The sequence below is a fragment of the Cherax quadricarinatus genome, chromosome 45, assembly GCF_038502225.1.
Source record: "Cherax quadricarinatus isolate ZL_2023a chromosome 45, ASM3850222v1, whole genome shotgun sequence".
Classification (NCBI taxonomy): Eukaryota; Metazoa; Arthropoda; class Malacostraca; order Decapoda; family Parastacidae; genus Cherax; species Cherax quadricarinatus.
Genome location: NC_091336.1, coordinates 22,579,892 through 22,602,356, shown reverse-complemented (window position 1 = coordinate 22,602,356; position 22,465 = coordinate 22,579,892). Strand labels below are relative to the sequence as shown.

The following is a 22,465-nucleotide window of genomic DNA, read 5'->3' as shown; positions in this document are numbered from 1 at the left end:
CTGACGCCTATAAAAAGCGCCAGTCTTCTTGCCTTTGCTCCAGACTCTCCTCCACCACGATGCTGTGAACACTAACTCCAAGGCCGAGGGACTGATTACCTCATCTTTTGTATATAGTTCTACTGTCTTCCTATTATGTCCTAGAATCTGTATTGATAAAGCCACTGGATGGCGAAACGTCTACTACAATAAAGATATCCAGATGTTGCACATGTGTCTTAACTTTCATATTGTCGGTATTTTATACCTTTCTTTGCACAACTTGTCAGACACTGCAACATCATGGAATCTTGGTTCAGAGGACATCTACAAGACCTTCTTCACGGCTGCTGCAACTAACCCATCTCTTTGGGAAGGACCTACTTCCACTGGGGAATCCCGCCTACCAGTGACTGACCTCGTCTGCTGCCCGTCCCATTCACTGACGCCTATAAAAAGCGCCAGTCTTCTTGCCTTTGCTCCAGACTCTCCTCCACCACGATGCTGTGAACACTAACTCCAAGGCCGAGGGACTGATTACCTCATCTTTTGTATATAGTTCTACTGTCTTCCTATTATGTCCTAGAATCTGTATTGATAAAGCCACTGGATGGCGAAACGTCTACTACAATAAAGATATCCAGATGTTGCACATGTGTCTTAACTTTCATATTGTCGGTATTTTATACCTTTCTTTGCACAACTTGTCAGACACTGCAACATCATGGAATCTTGGTTCAGAGGACATCTACAAGACCTTCTTCACGGCTGCTGCAACTAACCCATCTCTTTGGGAAGGACCTACTTCCACTGGGGAATCCCGCCTACCAGTGACTGACCTCGTCTGCTGCCCGTCCCATTCACTGACGCCTATAAAAAGCGCCAGTCTTCTTGCCTTTGCTCCAGACTCTCCTCCACCACGATGCTGTGAACACTAACTCCAAGGCCGAGGGACTGATTACCTCATCTTTTGTATATAGTTCTACTGTCTTCCTATTATGTCCTAGAATCTGTATTGATAAAGCCACTGGATGGCGAAACGTCTACTACAATAAAGATATCCAGATGTTGCACATGTGTCTTAACTTTCATATTGTCGGTATTTTATACCTTTCTTTGCACAACTTGTCAGACACTGCAACATCATGGAATCTTGGTTCAGAGGACATCTACAAGACCTTCTTCACGGCTGCTGCAACTAACCCATCTCTTTGGGAAGGACCTACTTCCACTGGGGAATCCCGCCTACCAGTGACTGACCTCGTCTGCTGCCCGTCCCATTCACTGACGCCTATAAAAAGCGCCAGTCTTCTTGCCTTTGCTCCAGACTCTCCTCCACCACGATGCTGTGAACACTAACTCCAAGGCCGAGGGACTGATTACCTCATCTTTTGTATATAGTTCTACTGTCTTCCTATTATGTCCTAGAATCTGTATTGATAAAGCCACTGGATGGCGAAACGTCTACTACAATAAAGATATCCAGATGTTGCACATGTGTCTTAACTTTCATATTGTCGGTATTTTATACCTTTCTTTGCACAACTTGTCAGACACTGCAACATCATGGAATCTTGGTTCAGAGGACATCTACAAGACCTTCTTCACGGCTGCTGCAACTAACCCATCTCTTTGGGAAGGACCTACTTCCACTGGGGAATCCCGCCTACCAGTGACTGACCTCGTCTGCTGCCCGTCCCATTCACTGACGCCTATAAAAAGCGCCAGTCTTCTTGCCTTTGCTCCAGACTCTCCTCCACCACGATGCTGTGAACACTAACTCCAAGGCCGAGGGACTGATTACCTCATCTTTTGTATATAGTTCTACTGTCTTCCTATTATGTCCTAGAATCTGTATTGATAAAGCCACTGGATGGCGAAACGTCTACTACAATAAAGATATCCAGATGTTGCACATGTGTCTTAACTTTCATATTGTCGGTATTTTATACCTTTCTTTGCACAACTTGTCAGACACTGCAACATCATGGAATCTTGGTTCAGAGGACATCTACAAGACCTTCTTCACGGCTGCTGCAACTAACCCATCTCTTTGGGAAGGACCTACTTCCACTGGGGAATCCCGCCTACCAGTGACTGACCTCGTCTGCTGCCCGTCCCATTCACTGACGCCTATAAAAAGCGCCAGTCTTCTTGCCTTTGCTCCAGACTCTCCTCCACCACGATGCTGTGAACACTAACTCCAAGGCCGAGGGACTGATTACCTCATCTTTTGTATATAGTTCTACTGTCTTCCTATTATGTCCTAGAATCTGTATTGATAAAGCCACTGGATGGCGAAACGTCTACTACAATAAAGATATCCAGATGTTGCACATGTGTCTTAACTTTCATATTGTCGGTATTTTATACCTTTCTTTGCACAACTTGTCAGACACTGCAACATCATGGAATCTTGGTTCAGAGGACATCTACAAGACCTTCTTCACGGCTGCTGCAACTAACCCATCTCTTTGGGAAGGACCTACTTCCACTGGGGAATCCCGCCTACCAGTGACTGACCTCGTCTGCTGCCCGTCCCATTCACTGACGCCTATAAAAAGCGCCAGTCTTCTTGCCTTTGCTCCAGACTCTCCTCCACCACGATGCTGTGAACACTAACTCCAAGGCCGAGGGACTGATTACCTCATCTTTTGTATATAGTTCTACTGTCTTCCTATTATGTCCTAGAATCTGTATTGATAAAGCCACTGGATGGCGAAACGTCTACTACAATAAAGATATCCAGATGTTGCACATGTGTCTTAACTTTCATTACAAACAATACATGGGCACAGAGGGTATATATAGGCTCAGAGTGAGGTGCAATACTAGTGGTAGTAGTAGTAGCAGTAGTATTGACAAAAGTTGTAGTAGTAGTAGTAATACAATATGGTAGAGCAATTAATTCGTACATGAGTAAAAGGATATAAAAGCTATTACTTGGGTAACATAAAAATAGGTTGGACAAATACAGACAGACTGGATAGAGGCAGCCTGTTTCAGTGTTCACTCTCTGTAATATGCATTGTGTAGTATAACAGGAGAGACTGTGATGGCAGGGTTGACTGTTTTCAGGATTCTTGCTAAGACTTCAGAGATGGTGAAGCTGCCGTTGTTTTGTTTAATTGTGTTCGAAACAGCGATCAGTGCTGATTCGAGGCACTTGCGTCTGCGGAAATTAGTTTCTTTGATCACTAATTGGGAGTCCCTGAATTTCATGAGATGATTGGTGGAATTTCGGTGTTGTACACAGGCGTTGTTCAAGTTATCGTTCCTACATGCGTAAATGTGTTCATTGAGGCGGGTGTCAAGGTTTCTTGCTGTTTCACCTACGTAAATCTTGTCACAGCCTCCACAGGGTATAGTGTAAACTCCTGCGTTGACTGGTTCGTGGTGCTTTGATTTTGTCCTGGTTAGATCCTTTATTGAAGTGCTAGAAGCGATGGCGACTCTGGTGTTAGCTTGTGAAAGTACTTTAGAAACGTTCAGTGCAACCTGGCTGTTGGGAAGAATTATAACTTTGTTGGGAGTGGTGTTGGTGCGTGGAGAATTAATGATCTGAAGAGCTCTTTTCTTGCAATCTTTGATGAAAAAGGAAGGAAAATGTAACTCAGTGAATGTTTGGTGAATGTATGTACATTCCTCGTCAAGAAACTCGGGACTACAAATTCGGTATGCTCTTAGGAAAAACCCGATGATGATGCCTCTTTTGGTCTTGGTATCTTGACTGGAATAGAAGTGTGTGAGATCATTTTTATTAGTAGGTTTCCGATAAACTTGAAATCTTAGGTTGTTTTCTTTGTGAATGAGGACGTCGAGGAAAGGTAGCTTGTCATTGGACATTTCATGCAGACGTTATTTGGACACCCTTCTTCGTGGTCACAGCTATCGCAACAGACAACTTCCTACAAGATTGCCTGGCAGAGAAGGTGATCCCTAAGTCTACTCCTGCACAACTCTCCAACTCCAAGCACCCCTTCTCTCCAGCTACCCAAGCTTACTTAACTGTGGTGATGAATGGTTTGAAAAACCGACAAGTTGAAGATTAAGACACTTATGCAGCATATGAAGCCACTGTGTGGCGAAACGTTTCCTGAATAAAGATTCCCATATGCTGCATAAGTGTCTTAATCTTCTTACTTAACTGAATGTGCCGAAGAACTTTCTAACATCGCTAAGGAAACCTTTGAAACTGCAAGGAACATGAGGGCCAATCTTCAGATTGCCCAACACACTGCTGAGCATATTCTCAGCACAGTCACCACAGCTAACCTCCAACAGAAGATCAAACTCAATCGCAAACTTCAGTACCTCTGCACTAACAGTCAATGGAAGGAAATGGGACGCGAATCCCTGATAAACAACTTATCGTCACGCACCTTAACTGACTACGAGAAACAAGCGCTAAGTATAGGACTCAAATTTACCACCAACATACGCAAACCTAACTATCAACTCAATCTAGTTACCAGGAACCATAGACACAGTGACAGCAACTTCCAGAAGGGTTATATACAGGGCCTTCTCACTGCAGCTTTATGTGAACCTTCTTCTTCCAATCTTCTTAGACGATACATCACTGCCCTTAAGGATCTCGCCAACGACCCCAACATTATCATCACCACCGCCGCCGACATAGGAGGTGGAGTCGTCATACTCAACACCAGTGACTACAACACCAAAAAGATGGACCTTTTGAATGATCAATCTACATACGAACCCATCAGCACTCAACAGTTGGAGACGCTCACCAAAGATTTTCTATACAAAACCAGACAAATACTCAAACGCACTAGAGAAGGGAAGAAACTTCTGTACTTGTTACCAAGCAACCCTAAACCAGCACACATGTATGGTTTACCCAAGACCCATAAACACAATATTCCTCTCAGACCAATCACGTCAGGAATAGGCAGTGCTCCACACAAACTAGCCGGAGTTCTTGCCAAACATCTTTCCTGCCTTCTGGGGACCATCAGCCCCGCTCATCTTAAACACTCAGGCGACCTTCTCAACCGCATCCGAAACCTCTCCATCCGTAACAAGAAACTAAAGCAGTTTGGATGTGACTTCCCTCTTCACAAAAGTACCTACCACTAAAGCCAACGAGGTTCTACGACGTAAAGTCAACCAGGACCTTAATCTTCCTCTACCTCCCGGAGATTTTGTTGACTTGATTGAACTGTTTTTCTTTCAATAACAAGCTCTACAAACAAACCTACGGCATTGGAATGGGGTCCCCCATCAGTGCCGTCCTAGCCAACTTGTACATGGAACACCTAGAGTCTGAACACTTCGCCAACATCATCCCTTCAAGCGTCACTTGGTTACGTTACGTGGACGACGTCCTCGTAATAACTCCCAAACGTTTTGATGTACGGAATCTTCAGGCAAGGCTCAACGCAGTTGAACCGGCGATCCAGTTTACACTTGAAGAAGAGTTCAATGACAAGCTACCTTTCCTCGACGTCCTCATTCACAAAGTAGACAACAACCTAAGATTTCAAGTTTATCGGAAACCCACCAATAAAAATTATCTCACACACTTCTATTACAGTCAAGATACCAAGACCAAAAGAGGTATCATCGGGTTTTTCCTAAGAGCATAATACCGAATTTGTAGTCCCGAGTTTCTTGACGAGGAATGTACATACATTCACCAAACATTCACTGAGTTACATTTTCCTTCCTTTTTCATCAAAGATTGCAAGAAAAGAGCTCTTCAGATCATTAATTCTCCACGCACCAACACCACTCCCAACAAAGTTATAATTCTTCCCAACAGCCAGGTTGCACTGAACGTTTCTAAAGTACTTTCACGAGCTGACACCAGAGTCGCCATCGCTTCTAGCACTTCAATAAAGGATCTAACCAGGACAAAATCAAAGCACCACGAACCAGTCAATGCAGGAGTTTACACTATACCCTGTGGAGGCTGTGACAAGATTTACGTAGGTGAAACAGCATGAAACCTCGACACCCGCCTCAATGAACACATTTACGCATGTAGGAACGATAACTTGAACAATCATCTCATGAAATTCAGGGACTCCCAATTAGTGATCAAAGAAACTAATTTCCGCAGACGCAAGTGCCTCGAATCAGCACTGATAGCTGTTTCGAACACAATTAAACAAAACAACGGCAGCTTCACCATCTCTGAAGTCTTAGCAAGAATCCTCCTGAAAACAGTAAACCCTGCCATCACATAGTCTCTCCTGTTATACTACACAATGCACATTACAGAGAGTGAACACTGAAACAGGCTGCCTCTATCAAGTTTATATTTGTCCAACCTATTTTTTATGTTACCCAAGTAATAGCTTTTATATCCTTTTACTCATGTACGAATTAATTGCTCTACAATATTGTATTACTACTACTAGTACAACTTTTGTCAATACTACTACCACTATGTGTGTGATGAATGGTTTGAAAAACCGACAAGTTGAAGATTGAGACACTTATGCAGCATATGGAAATCTTTATTCAGGAAACGTTTCGCCACACAGTGGCTTCATCAGTCCAATACAAAGAGGAAGGCGTAAGGAGAGGAGGAGAATGAGGTAATCAGTCCCTCAACCTGGAGTCGATGTGGTCAGTCCATCAATCTTGTAGAATGTACAGCATAGGGCCGTAGACGTGGCTTATTCATCACAACTGTCAGACACTGCAGCATCATGGGATCTTGTTACAAAGAATTCTTCAACACTTGTTCAACCTTTGGACGAAGACCTACTTCGACTAGTGGATGGTACCACTATGACCCCGCCTCCATCTGCTTCACGTCACCTCACTACAGTATATAAGACACGTCTACGGCCCTATGCTGTACATTCTACAAGATTGATGGACTGACCACATCGACTCCAGGTTGAGGGACTGATTACCTCATTCTCCTCCTCTCCTTACGCCTTCCTCTTTGTATTGGACTGATGAAGCCACTGTGTGGCGAAACGTTTCCTGAATAAAGATTTCCATATGCTGCATAAGTGTCTCAATCTACTACCACTAGTATTGCACTTCACTCTGAGCCTATATATACCCTCTGTGCCCATGTATTGTTTGTAATGGCTTGATAAAGCTCCTGGAGAGCGAAACGTTGCCACAATAAAATGTCACATTAGTTGCACTTATGTCCTTTTACTTTACATATGAAAAGTTAATAAGAACATAAGAATGGAGGAACACTGCAGAAGGCCTACTGGCCCATGCGAGGCAGGTTCTTATCAAAACAACCTCTACCTAAAGCTACCCAAAAAATAACTCCCGAACCCAATGACACCAATCAAACCCAGCCCCTCCCACTCATATTTGTCCAATCTCTTCTTAAAGCTGCCCATGGTCCTAGCCTCTATCACCCTACTGGGAAGACTGTTCCACGCATCTACAACTCTGTTAGAAAACCAGTACTTACCTATGTCCTTTCTAAATCTAAATTTATCCTGAGCAATGAATACTAAATATCTATGATGAACAAGATTAACTTCAGAGGTATTCTCTGGTTACATTACATGATTGAAGACATTCTTTGAAAACTTTAGGAAAATTTAATATGCTTTGCGTGATGTGAGAATTAATGAATCTCGTTGGAAGATACGACCAGCACAAACTCATGTTTTGATCTGCAGAATTATACCCCAAAGGGCGACTATTGGGCAACGCCAATCCTACTTTAAGTAAACACACCGCCATAAAAAGTAGTTAATTTCTTCCCAAACTGCTGACGAACAATTAAATATATCAACTCCATCCTTTGCTATTTTACTCTTGGGATCTTGCTCCCTTAACAAATTATCCTTAACTAATATTCAACTATCGGTTAAGTGCTACCAAAAAATGTTTGCAGCTCGTCACAGACTATTGTCAGTCCACATAAAGTTGCATTTTAGAAACTAATTGTAACATAAATTTCGATACGCTACACACAAAATCTTTAAAAACAAGGAAAAGAAAATCCTCACGTTTGACCCGTCTTTTCAAACTCCTTCATAAACTTTTGCAACTTCTCCTCCGAATCTCCCAAAAACAGAGTGTCATCAGTAAACAGCAACTGTGGCAACTGACACTTAACTCGTAAAAACTTTTTGTACAGCTTATCACTTCTTATAGACTTTTGTAACACAAGTCGCACTGCTTCCTAATTCACCCAGTTGTATGCATTTTATTAATCCATCAATACAACACCATTTTTTATTTTTTTTAAGTACTGCTCACATATTTGCATCACTGCAAACATTTCATTTAAATATACCCCTTTTCTGGAATCCACAGTGTATATATACCGATATTCGTACATTTCTTAGTGCATATATACCAAGAGGCATATATTTTTAGTGCTTGAAAATCACTCGAGGTGTGTATTTTTCAATGAATACAAGACAAATGTATCCCTCAGTGATTAAACAGAGAAATGTAACTCAGTAATACAGAATTATTTACAAAGATCTAATTTTTTATCTGTTCTGGGGAGAGAGAGAGAGAGAGAGAGAGAGAGAGAGAGAGAGAGAGAGAGAGAGAGAGAGAGAGAGAGAGAGAGAGAGAAAGAGAGAGAGAAAGAGAGAGAGAAAGAGAGAGAGAAAGAGAGAGAGAAAGAGAGAGAGAAAGAGAGAAAGAGAGAAAGAGAGAGAGAAAGAGAGAGAGAAAGAGAGAGAGAGAGAAAGAGAGAGAAAGAAAGAGAGAGAGAGAATCACTTACGGGGAAGATTGCAAAATATAGCAGCTAAGGCGTTGATGGCGGCGGTGAAGGAGGATAAGGCCTTAATGTAGCAATAAACTCCAGAAAGCTGCATTACAAGCTCACGGGGAAAAATAAGCTTAAATTCAATCTTTGGGTTTCTTTCGCGGGAATTCGTAAGGTTAATCAGCTTTCCGGAACCGTGGGTAGGAAGATCTTATCAGAGGACATTAAAGCCTAGGAGAGATGTTGCAATCCATTACGGCAGGTAAGAAAATGAGAGAAAGATTTATTTGTTTTGGTATAGCTGAGTGATTGGCAGGTTTTGTTATTTTAGCAGTTTTACATATGTGTTGTTTATAATTATATTTGTGCGATAATAATAATAATAATAATAAAATATTTTTAACATATCGGTCGTCTTCCGCTGAGATAGAGTGACAAGAAAGAGAAGAAACACTTTCACCATCACTCACGCCATCACCGTCATGTCAGAGAAACGCCCACATTACAGCTCACAAGCCCATTCAAACTGCATTATCCCTACATCTCCATCAGTTTGTAGGCACTGCACTGCCCACCTCCAGGACTCGTAGTCCAGCTAATAGGTTTCCCTGAATCCCTTCATAAATTATCTTGCCTACACTCGACAGCACATCAGGTCATAAAAGCTACTCGATTCCTCCACTCTTAACGTCATAACACGTGCCTGTTGGATGTCCAAGCCTCTCATTTGCAAAACTTCCATTACCCAAGGGGCCCCTACCAATGCTTTCCTCCGAAATTATCATTATTATTATTTTGATTATTATTTATTCAATATGCAGGGAGATACATATATGCCAAAATAAGATATAAAATATAAAGACCTTAAATATTTTAACTTGTTTCACATTTGGATTATCCAAGCTGAAATCTTTGTCATTGTTGTATGTTTATACAACTATGTTTATACAAATATGTTTATACAACTATGTTTATACAACGTTAAAAAATATTTTTGTAACTTGAAAACTGTTTAATATTATTATTATAATCAAAAAAGAAGCGCTAAGCCACAAGGGCTATACAGCAAACTGTTTAATAAATTTCCAAGAATAATATGTTAATTAATAGAATAACACTATAGAATAAAAAAAAAATATATATTCGGATTTACCAGCGAGGACTAATAACTTTAAAAAGCCAACATCATTGTATGACCCTTTTTGGGTTTAGCGCTTGTGATTATAATTATACAATTTTAAAAAACCAAGTAGTGGGGGTTTATATTCATTTGGAATCCATTTCAGGTCTACTTTATAGAACCCCTTGAAGGGGGCACCATGACGCTGGTGAGAGAGACTTTATCCTAGGAACTGGACCTGACATCTCCTTCCTTGGATCGAGCAGTTATACATAGCTTTTGTGCCCAGCGTGTAACTATCATATAGCATAGGATAACAGCACACTGCTAACACATCTAATTTTGATACATGGAAAAAAATTGATAACCATGACTCGGGTCACAGAAAACGGGGAGGCGAGAAGCGACACAGCACACAGGGCGTGAGGATGATCAAGGAGAGGGGTCAGTGTTGCTGTGGCTCTTGCAAAGAGGGGATGTTATCGTTCAGTCCTCAATCCTTTTTAAACGGTGAATTTATTCTAAAATGAGCCCTCTTCTTCCTCCTGTTATTTTAAAAAAAATTTAACCTGAAGCTCCATACAAATTTGATTGGAGCTTATTGTTTTCTTGACGTTCTGTAGATCAAGTGTACACAGTTGTGATCTGAAGGAAAAGTGACAGGAAGAGATATTTGCAATTGAAAGCCAGATGTGTCCTGAGTGCATGAGTGATACAAAACATCGCAAAATAGACACATCAGAAGAATAAACAAATCTGTTCTGTCCGCCTTTCACCAAGAAATATATAGACCTAAACTATTGTTGGGATTATTTTCCATATGTGATTTCTGACAAAAAATATCCTTCTAATGATATTTATTAGGTAAGTTTGCACATATATATATATATATATATATATATATATATATATATATATATATATATATATATATATATATATATATATATATATATATATATATATAAATAAGTCATAATGAATGACTGTCAATGAATAAACAGAAGTATGTACGTATGCTTGAACCATGGTCCATATAGCAGGCTCAACGCTGTAACCATTCAACCACGACTGACATGGTCATGTATAATATACAGTGAGTACTGTAAATCAGAGTGGAGGGAGAAACGAGTAAGTGAATGTATTTGAATGTTTAGCGAAATGTGGGCAGACAGGTCTTTGAGAGACTAAGTGAAGTATAAACGAGGGAAAAAAAGAAACACGTGATGAATTGGGAAATCTGTGGAAAGAATAAAGTTTAACGAAGACAGGAAGAAAGAGTACCAGAGTACAATGGTACCAACACTATGCATATACGTGAGGTGTGAGCTGTAAACAAGGGAGTGATGAGGAAGTCTGATGCAGTGAATATGCTATGTTTGAGAATAATTTGTGGTGTGTATATAAGGCAGATTATTAATAATACGGGGATTAAATGGTGTATGGGGCTGCAAAAGGTATTATTCTAAGGGCAGAGAATCGTGCTAAAGTTTCGAGAGGTTTGATCTCCGACTAGTTGCACTATTGTTTTCTTCTTAAAAACCACTCATTATATATATATATATATATATATATATATATATATATATATATATATATATATATATATATATATATATATATATATATATATATATATATTTAATGAACTGGCTGTATCCCACCGAGGCAGAGTGACCTAAAATTAAAAACGAAAGTTTCTCTTTTAAATTTAATAATATATACAGGAGAAGGGGTTACCAGCCCCTTGTTCTTGGCATTTTAGCAGCCTCTTTCGACACTTCCCCATGGATTATATATATATATATATATATATATATATATATATATATATATATATATATATAATCAATAACAACACTGTGCTAGCCAAGGATTCGAACCCATGTTGTACTGACCTGCCTCATGGTAAGCTAGAACCACATGACGCTTTAAACCACAGGACCACCCAACCCTGGTTTAAAGCGTCATGTGGTTCTCGCTTACCAGGAGGCAGGCCAGTACAACATGGGTTCGAATCATTGGCTAGCGCAGTGTTGTTATTGATCAATACAACTCGTTGGTGGTTACAATAATATATATAATATATATATATATATATATATATATATATATATATATATATATATATATATATATATATATATATATATATATATATATATATATATATATATATATATATATATATATATATTATATATATATATATATATAAAATATATATATAATATATAATATACATATATAATATATATATAATATATATATATAGGTATAATGTATATATATACATATATATATATATATATATATACACATATATATATTATACATATATATATATATATACATATATATATTATACATATATATATTATACATATATATATATACATATATATATTATACATATATATATTATACATATATATATTATACATATATATATTATACATATATATATTATACATATATATATTATACATATATATATTATACATATATATATTATACATATATATATTATACATATATATATATATATATATATATATATATATATAATCAGCAGTACTGCGAGTAGCCGAGGGATCGAACCTTTGTTGTTTTAGCCCGCCTCATGGCGAGCGAAAATTCACGACACTAACCCACTGGACCATATAATCCTACAAGAATCATGCACCCAGCAGAGCTAGGTGTTGTACCGTGATCCGAGGACATACAATGGTGCGGGTGCCTCAGAGCTAATTTCATTCTTCTCCCCATTTGGTGTACTAGCCTCCACAAGCAGTATATATAGTATTGAAACTACGAACGAGTGGCATTTAATCATTAACAACACTGCGACTAGCCGGGGGATCGAAACCGTGTTGTTTTAACCCACCTCATGGTGAGCGAAAATTCACGAGAGACTAACCTACAACATACCACACGTTGCAACAGTGGTATGCAGAAGAGCATTCCTGAATGCACAATATACCCAACTGTGAAGTGGATAGGACACAGCTGAAGGTCATCCCGGGTTCCACTCCTGTCAGTTATGAACAAGAATCTGATGCTACAGTGGACAAAGGCTCCCCAAAACTGGACAGTTGAAGATTGTCCTCATTTTTGTTATTCTGCTGGATAAGAAAGGTGTCAGAAAGAGGGAAAGGCTATTTTGAGAAGTGTTTAAATGCGTAGAATACGAATGCGGTGATTTCATTCACAAAGCAGGGACAAAGAACCAGAAATTAGTGTGAAGTGAGCTGGACAGTATGCAAGTTATTAGTGGAAAAAAAAGTACGGAAATAAATTTAAGAAATATAAATAATAAGCTGGTATGAACTTTAGAAATGGTTGGGATTTACATTTAATACATACGTAGGTCCTGTGTACAAGGAAAAAAAAGAGAGCACGTGAATTGTAAAGGAATTAAGTTGTTGAATTTAGCGAGTGAAGTGTTTGGGGAGTGAAGTGTTTTTATCTACTGGAAGACAGATAATAAAATATAATTGCAGAGAATAAGAGATGCATTTAAAATGGAAGATAAATGGATCAAGCGTTTGTACTGAAGTACGTACAGTGTGTTTACCTGGAGCTTACCTGGAGAGGGTTTCGGGAGTCAACGCCCCTGCGGCCCGGTCTGAGACCAGGCCTCGTGGTGGATCAGAGTCTGATCGCCCAGGCTGTTTCTGCTGGTCGCACGCAAGCTGACGTACGAACCACAGCCCGGTTGGTCAGGTACTGACTTTAGATGCCTGTCCAGTGCTTTCTTGAAGACAGCCAGGGGAGGCAATTGAACAGTCATGGGCCCCGAACACTTATTGTGTTGTCTCAGTGTACTCGTGGCTCCCCTGCTTTTCATCGGGAGAATGTTGCATCTCCTGCCGAGTGTTAATGAAAGAAATGAACATTTATGAATTTGGAAAAGACATATGATTAGGTGTACAAGACAGTGATGTGGCAGTTGTTGCGAATGTCCGGATTAGTCAGTATGTCAAATTTTGAAGACCTGTATGTAGGGAAGAATATTTCCCAGTAAAAGCGAGTTTTACTGAGGTGTATCATGACCGTGGCTGTTTAATGTATTTACAGACTGCGTTGTAAATGCTAGGTTGTTAGGGAAAAGCTTAGTCATAAAAGTTTATGAATCTCATACAAAGAAAAGTTTTCATGGTTTAGAAAGACACGTAAGCAGACACTATAACATATTTATTAGAAAACGTTTCGGTTCTGGGACCTTGATCACTTCTAGAAGTGATCAAGGTCCCAGAACCGAAACGTTTTCTAATAAATATGTTATAGTGTCTGCTTACGTGTCTTTCTAAACCAACTTGTCGGTATTTATTACCAAGGTTTATACCAAAAGTTTTCATAGCTGCGCTCAGCTAATGACGGTACATTCTGGAGATGAGAAATTAAAGATTGCAGAAATGGATTTTTGGATTTGAGAAGTTGTATAAAAGAAGACAAAAAGGGAATATTTAAAAAAAGAAAGTTTGTAAGATGTTTAGAAAATGAAAAATTGAATATCAAGTTGGAAAGAGTGAAGAATATGTGAATGTAGTTAGAAATTTAGGAGTGAATGTATCAGCAGATTTATCGCAGAACAGATAGCTGTTAGTGGTTGCAAAAAGATGCATGTGCCTGAGTTACAAGGATGCAAAAGCAGTTGATTTTTCTTTATAAGAAAAAATTTAACATAGAAATTAGTACTCTAATTGTTCTCTGAACGTTTTTCAAATATAGCAACATAATACACATCCTTACTAAAGATAGAGAACTGTATCATACCTTGAGACTTCTATTATATATTTCCTGATATGAAAAATTTCAGTCAAATTACCAATTTTGACTACAGTAGTTAAACTTAAGACACTAAAGAAGAAACCTCAAACTGCTTCTTCAAGACGTCCAATATTTTAAAGATTCTCGAACTGCATTATAGGACAGTCAACTGACTTTCTCACCCATTATTATTATTATAATCAAGTGAGAAGCGCTAAACCCGGTGGATTATACAGCGCCTGGGGGGGGGGATGTGGAAGGCATTCAGGCTTAATTCGGGGAACTGGAGCACAGATTCAATTCCCTAAATCAAGAGCCCCTCACCAACATCAAGGAACCTTCCTTGAGGGGACTTTCTCACCCAGTAAGCGTGGAATCCTTGAAACAGTCTACCCACCAACGTAAAAGACCGATACAGCTCAAAAATCACCCCAAAAAAGTCACCTTCGCTACGGATAGCTATATTCGATTGATCATGGTTTATATAATTCATTTATGTACGGCGTTTTCCTTTCCACACAGAACTGCATAAAGAAAATATAAGTGGTCTGGACAATATTAGCAGACTTAGGACTTGTGATGTCCCATTGAACTCTAAAGGGTCCATCGAGCCACTGTCACAGTGTAGAGTTCGAGGTCACGAAGCACCTGAACTACAAGTCTGCCGCTAGGCTGGTGCTTAAAATAATTTATATTAACGGGAAAGTGCTGAACCCGTAAGGGTTACACAGCGCCTGGGGAATGAGAGGCAATCAGATCTGATCAGGAAAAAGGGAAGGGTGCCTTTATCTCCTTGGATCAAGAGCCCCTCAACACAAACGCATTCCACTGAAGGGCCTGATATGGCTAATATAACCCATGAACAAAATTTACCAACTTGATCGTATGTCTGGAAGAATATGAAACGACGTGATTAAAAGTAGGAGAGAGAGATGAACGCTGAACACGGAGAGAAGTAACAGAAACATTTCAGTACTTTTACAACGTTAATGTCACAGAGGAATAGAATGAGTTATAAACATTTTAAAAGCCTATTCCAACCGAAATAACTTTCGTCTGCCAACCAAGTGAAGGGTACCAAGGGTTGGGGCTCAACATTTGACAACTCAGCGACAGAATACACACGTAGTAACGCTCTGTTATCCGCCTACACACGCAATGCTACGTTTCCATTATATGTTTTTATCAGATTTATTGCCGTTTTATGCCTTGGCTAGTTATTGCTCGAAATACGTAGTGTTTTTATTGCTTTTACGATCTCGTGGGTTTAAACTTATACTTCACGTGGAAAGTACACAGAATACCTCAAATTGGGTCAAGTTTATGATATAATACTACCTCTTTTACAGCTTAGTGTTTGGCTTGTTGGTGGTGGAGAGTTTTTGGCTGTATGGTGGTGGTGTGTGTGTGTGTACTCACCTAATTGTACTCACCTAATTGTGGTTGCAGGGGTCGATACTCAGCTCCTGGCCCCAGTCTGGTCCTTCACTCTTGCAGGGTTGTTAGATATAATTTCTTCAACTTCGCCTTATAGTTACAATCTTTCAGTTCTAGAACCAGTCTAGCTGTAAATCTCTCTATATTCTCCTGCTGGACTCCATGCTGGTGTATTATATTCTAAAACTGAACTGACATAGAACGTCTAAAAGGATTTTTATTAACTTATCTGAAGGGATCTCTAAGATATGCTGTCCTTGCATGTGTAACTAATGTTATTCAGTTTACACTGTCTCTGGCGATACAGTCAATTTTTTACTCATATCCTTCTCTTTTCTAACTTTTTGCAGCTATTACTTTTTCAAGTTTATAGACTTGAGTTGTTGTTCTTCCATCGTCTCCGATTTGCTGAATTTTTTTCTTGTTGGGATTAAACTCTGCAGCGGCTTGTCTTGCCTCTCCTGTATCAAGGCAAGCCTTCATCTAGTTTCCGTCCACAGTGTTAGGTTATCAGCAATAAGGTATACGTAGGATTTGACCTCTGACAGAGCGCTTCCGCATATTAAGAAAAGTAAAGACCCTGCAAAGGATCCTTAGGGAACCCCAGTTATTACTATCACTCTTCCTGGTGTTTCCTATCTTACCATCTCTCTCTGTTCTATCCATTAAATGCTCACTGATTCACCTGAGTACTTTTCCAAGCATCCCTGATTGCTCTTCCAATTTGTCAATTAATATCTGGTGAGGTACTGTGTCAAATGGTTTCCTACAGTCCAGGAAAAAGCAGCCAACCTATGTTTTTTTCTCTCTCGCTTATTTTCCGTTATTCTGACACACACACACACACACACACACACACACACACACATTAGCATATTCCGCTTTAATCCCTTTATTCTGTTTACCTGACATAACTACCTATTAAGGAAGTTATTACATGGCCACGACAAGAGCAACAACAACAAGGGAACTATTACGAGCTCAGGCAAAAATGTCTACGTAATAAACATTTTTAATTTTCTGCATCTGTGGGCTTCGTGATATGGAGAGAGAGAGAGAGAGAGAGAGAGAGAGAGAGAGAGAGAGAGAGAGAGAGAGAGAGAGAGAGAGAGAGAGAGAGAGAGAGAGAGAGAGAAATACGCACGCACGCGTTCACACACAAAGGAGGGAAGTACTAGTCTGTCTCTCTGTCTCTCTCTGTCTCTCTCTGTCTCTGTCTCTGTCTCTGTCTCTGTCTCTGTCTCTCTCTGTCTCTGTCTCTGTCTCTCTCTCTCTCTCTCTCTCTCTCTCTCTCTCTCTCTCTCTCGCAACTGCACCAAACCAGAAAAAAAACTGATGATTCTCGTCTATTGTTACCAAGTCAACAACAAACCATAGTTTCTGCACTGTTGCCATTTCACCGCAGTAAATACCTCCACAAATCATTACATAATTCAGGTATCACCAACTGACTCTTAATTGCATTTCACCGTTGTTTTAAACCTTTTGTTGTCATCAGTGACTGTAAAGTACGGCACCACAGCCAACACTAACCATCATTTTGCATATATATATATGTAAATGAGTGTTTTGTTGTGTTCGCTTTACTGGCAAAATTATTATTATTAATTATTATTAATTAATTACTAATTATGATTATTATTGCTATTCATTTATTATAATTATTATTAATTATAGTTTTCGACATTAATTACTAATTATCATTGTTATTATTGCTATTATTCATTATTATAATTATTATTAATTGTAGTTTTCGCTTACATTATTGACTATAACTTAATTTATAATCCTTGCTGTAATGATAACCATAAATATTTTTTAATATTTATTACTCCCATAATATGTACGTGAAAACAGGGCAATTCTGAAATCACATTAAATGTAATTTGACTGAACCAAAACATCGTATCGATGGCAAATTACATTAAATTTGCTTGGATATTGCAACGACCATCAGTGGGAACAAAACTGAAATTGGGCAGATTAATTTTCGCACCATTCTGCATTTCATTTCCTTAACTGCTTTCCAACTTATTGCTGAAACAAAATTTTCCTATTGAAACACACACACACACACACACGCACACGCACACGCGCACACAGACACAGACACACACACACACACACACACACACACACACACACACAGGCCAGGTGTCTAATGGCAATTAGTAACAAAAACAGAATTACCAACAATATATTAGGCAAAAAGGCTACACGTGCAACCATTGTGACGTATTGTGGCAACGTTTCGCTCTCCAGGAGCTTTCTCAAGCTTGATATAGCTCCTGGAGACCGAAACGTTACCACAATAAAATGTCGCACTAGTTGCTCATATGTCCTTTTGTCTAATGGCAGGTGCATCTAACAGCCGGTAACTAACACATTCGTGTGCGAGAGAGTATGGTCAAAAGACGGTGGGCCAGGAGGTTAGAGTTAACCCCTGCATATATAACTCGATAAGTACTCGAGTGCTATCAATCCGCTGGCTGTGAAGACGAGCCAGGAGAACGAGACCAACATCCCGGAATGCTGAGAGACTTAAAACCAGTTGGAAGCATAATTCTTAGGCAAAAGCAGAAAAAATTCTTGACATTACTCAGAACTCCTGAGAATTGACTAGCATGTTTTTGTTTACAATGAGAGACGCAAGAGACAGTAAAAATATAGCGTAATTATTTACTAACACAGCAATAGAATCATTAGAAAATAATAGGCAGATTCTTCTAGTACCAGTCCGTTGTCACTCATATTTTTCAATGTTATTTTATAAGAATGTTAAAACAGAGCACTGCATTAGGTCATCTGATCTGAAACAACACTAATACTTTACTGCGCATTTGCGAGACCTTGATTTTTATGTCCATTGTTGTTTCCAAAATTACCCTCACGAGGTGCCCTGATGCAAGTGAAGAACTCTCCGTACAAGGATCCACAACTATCCTACTGTTTCTTGGATCAGTTCTCCAGGTTCTCTATAGTCCTTACGGATGTAGGGCTTTTTTTCTTGGATTTCAACAGTAACTCTCAAAATGCATAAACGGCAAATGTAAAGTAGAGATAGGCAACAAAACTTTTACCATCATAACAAATCATATAAGGAAAGACCTAAGAAAACTCATAATTCAACCAGGAATGTAGGGAAGCGAACATCGGACAGTTATGTGAATAGAAAAAGTTTTGAAGATCTTCCCTCCCGGAAACACAGAAAGAGAGCAAGAAGCGAATATTTCGCGAGAAGTCGGGGTACGGAGAAATAGTTTGAAAATGACGTAGCACAGAGTGAAGCAAAGCTACTTCTTATATCTGCGGGTGAAGATGAAAAGCGTTAATTGCTGAACCGCAAATTGGAAACGAAGATAAGGCAATATATCAATCCGTCATGGACCATTAATAAAGTGGAAATTAGACACACAGTATGCAAGATCTGGGTATCTTTAATGTAGACGTTTCGCCATTCAGTGGCTTTATCAATACAAATTCTAGGACATAATTTGAAGACAGTAGACCTATATACAAAAGATGAGGTAATCAATCCTTGAGCCTTGGAGTTGGTGTGACGAGCACCGTAGTCGTGAAGAACCTGGAGCACAGGTATTGTTTACCATTCATATATAACTTGTAAGACACTGCTTCATCATGTAATCTTGGTTCAGAGGACATCTCCACAACCTTCTTCACTTCTGCTAACCCGTCCCATGGGTATGACCTACTTCCACTGGGAAATCCCACCCACCAGCGACAATGCCTTCGTCTGCTACCCGTCCTCTTTTCACCTGACGCCAGTATATACGGTGCTCTTCACACCAACTCCAAGGTTGAGGGACTCATTACCTCATCTTTTGTATATAGTTCTGTCTTCAAATTATGTCCTACAATTTACACTGATAAAGCCACTAGATGGCGAAACGTCTACATTAAAGATACCCAGATGTTGCATAAGTGCCAAATTTTCAACTTGTCGGTACTGTATACCATAAAGTGGTGACATGATAATAGTCCAAGACGCAACGAAACGTATTTTTCTTACTTCTGATATGCAGAGAGGATGTAAAATACGCAAATTATTATTTTTAACCAAGAAATCAAACAGCAGGAAGTGGAAACATAAATAGAATTCGTAAAGAGCTTGATAAATTACACACTGCTTGTAAACATAAAAATAACAAGAAGAAATAATGGAACCAAACATGAATTCTGAAGAATGAGTCAGTGGTTCAGATCAAAGCACGAGCCTAAATATCTAATACATCATTAATGACAAAAAAAAAAAATGAAGATTGAGACAGTTATGCAGCATATGGGAATCTTTATTCAGGAAACGTTTCGCTACACAGTGGCTTCATCAGTCCAGTACAAAGAGGAAGGCGTAAGGAGAGGAGGAGTACGAGGTAATCAGTCCCTCAGCCTGGAGTCGATGTGTTCAGTCCATCAATCTTGTAGATGGACTGGACTGAACACATCGACTCCAGGCTGAGGGACTGATTACCTCGTACTCCTCCTCTCCTTACGCCTTCCTCTTTGTATTGGACTGATGAAGCCACTGTGTGGCGAAACGTTTACTGAATAAAGATTCCCATATGCTGCATAAGTGTCTCAATCTTCAACTTGTCGGTTTTTCAAACCATTCATCACAAAAAAAATCCAAACAATGAGAACACTAATAAATAATTATATTTAAGGCAGACAGGCAGTAAAAAAAAACTTCAACTTATCTCTGACAAGCCTTACAAAGAGGGTGATGGTGAAAATAGTTAGAGGCTAGTAGAATTCCTCGATAGTTCGGAATTTATATCAGAATAAAACCTCGTTTCAAGAATGTAAAAATCCTTCCTCACAAACATAAAAGAATCCTACAACAGACTCTCAAAGATTAATTAGGAGAGGGAAGAATGGGCTGTCTGCTGCACATTCCGTGACTGTAAGGTCATTAACGTAACGCTCTATGAAAGGCTAATATAAAAACCTGTGAAAAACAGGCCAGTTTAACAGGGAAGGAACTTGAAAGGATAAAATATTTCCTAGAGTTAAAATATTATAAAAAAAAAAACTATTTAAAAAATGAAAGCTAATGATGATTTGAAAAAAATGCATGTTAGGATTGATACACGAATGGCCGAAAAAGTAACTGCTGGAATTCAACCCCAGGAAATGCTAAATTAGAAGAAAATGGAGAAAGATACTTCACCTGGTGGAAAAACAACTAACAGAGTCAATAAACAAAAATGATCTTGGGTAAACATCACGACTTATGTATCTCCAAAATCACACAGACTGGGCATCATCGGCAACGTTGCCCTGACTGGGAAATGCAAGTCTGGCATTTAAAAATCCGATGAAGGCACCGATTACGATGTTTTATAAACTACATCTAACACCATACCCAACACCACAGCTAACACCACAGCTAACACCACAGCTAACACCACAGCTAACACCACACCTAACACCTGTAGCTCCCACGGGAAAGCCACGTCTTATTTAGCACATACAAACAACCAGAAAACTAAAATGTAACGAAGAAACGATGTACGAATTAAACCTCACCCCACTGGAAGAACACCCATGTTAATGGACCAAGTCGGACTGAAACATCCCAAGCTTCAATCTCCTTATTGCGGGTTATTTGTGTATTTTACACACGGTATTGTGCCTTTCTTCGCATATGAGTGGAGACATCACAATATAAAAAGTATTCCAGGGAACAGACAAAGAAAACAAAGGGTACAAAACATGGGTTAAGCCAGAATTAGGCGATATAACTAGAGGCTGAACATACAAATTGAAGAGAGACATTAGGAAGCAGTTTTTTTTTTTTTTCAGTGTTTGGGAAGTAAGCGAGAAGAATGGACCTGGAAACAACACACAAGAAAATGAAACTTTACCGAGTTTCAAAAGCAATTACGACAGAACTTTATCACAGCAGTAGACCGAAAGTTACGAGGCGAGTTAAGAGCTCTTGTTCAGTACCCACAAGATCACCGGGGAAATAAAACGAGTGTAAATATCGCGCTTGTGTGGAGCCAGAAAAAATGATAATAAAAATGATAGTGTTTCCTTTTAATTAAAAATTTTAAAAGGCCCAAAACTGCATAATAAATATATGTTTTCTGCAAACTTTATAACATAAGTAATCAGGTAATAAATCTTCCCCTGGCTCCATCTCATCCCTCCTGGACGCGTCCCCCCCCCCCCCAAAAAAAAAAAAACAGAAAAAACAATCCAAATACATCCTGCACTCACACGTTATTAAAATACAGAATCTCAGACCAAGGAAGCAAATTCGTAGCGTGTCATTCCACCCAGACATGAGAGGTCTAACGCCTTAACCAGCCGCTCGGGGCAGAAAACCCGGGCCGAGGTGTTTGTGTGTATAGTTTTTGCCTGGACCCCCAACTTGGGTCATCAGTCAGTCGCGCGGGAAAGTTTTGTTGCCTTGCAAATTGCTTCCTCTGAAATACAGGCTGGAGA

The 22,465-nt window shown here is 39.3% G+C and overlaps 1 protein-coding gene and 1 long non-coding RNA gene across 2 annotated transcripts in view; one reads left to right on the top strand and one right to left on the bottom strand.

The window, feature by feature from the left end:
- LOC138853991 (uncharacterized) overlaps positions 1-22,465 on the bottom strand; it is a 168,828-nt gene that overhangs the window by 4,573 nt on the left and 141,790 nt on the right. The gene's annotated exons all lie outside the window — the stretch shown is intronic.
- LOC128694895 (interference hedgehog) overlaps positions 10,246-22,465 on the top strand; it is a 61,431-nt gene continuing 49,211 nt past the window's right edge. The window contains exon 1 of the mRNA XM_053785252.2: positions 10,246-10,648. The gene's annotated coding sequence lies outside the window, so the exon portion shown is untranslated. The remainder of the gene's footprint in view (positions 10,649-22,465) is intronic.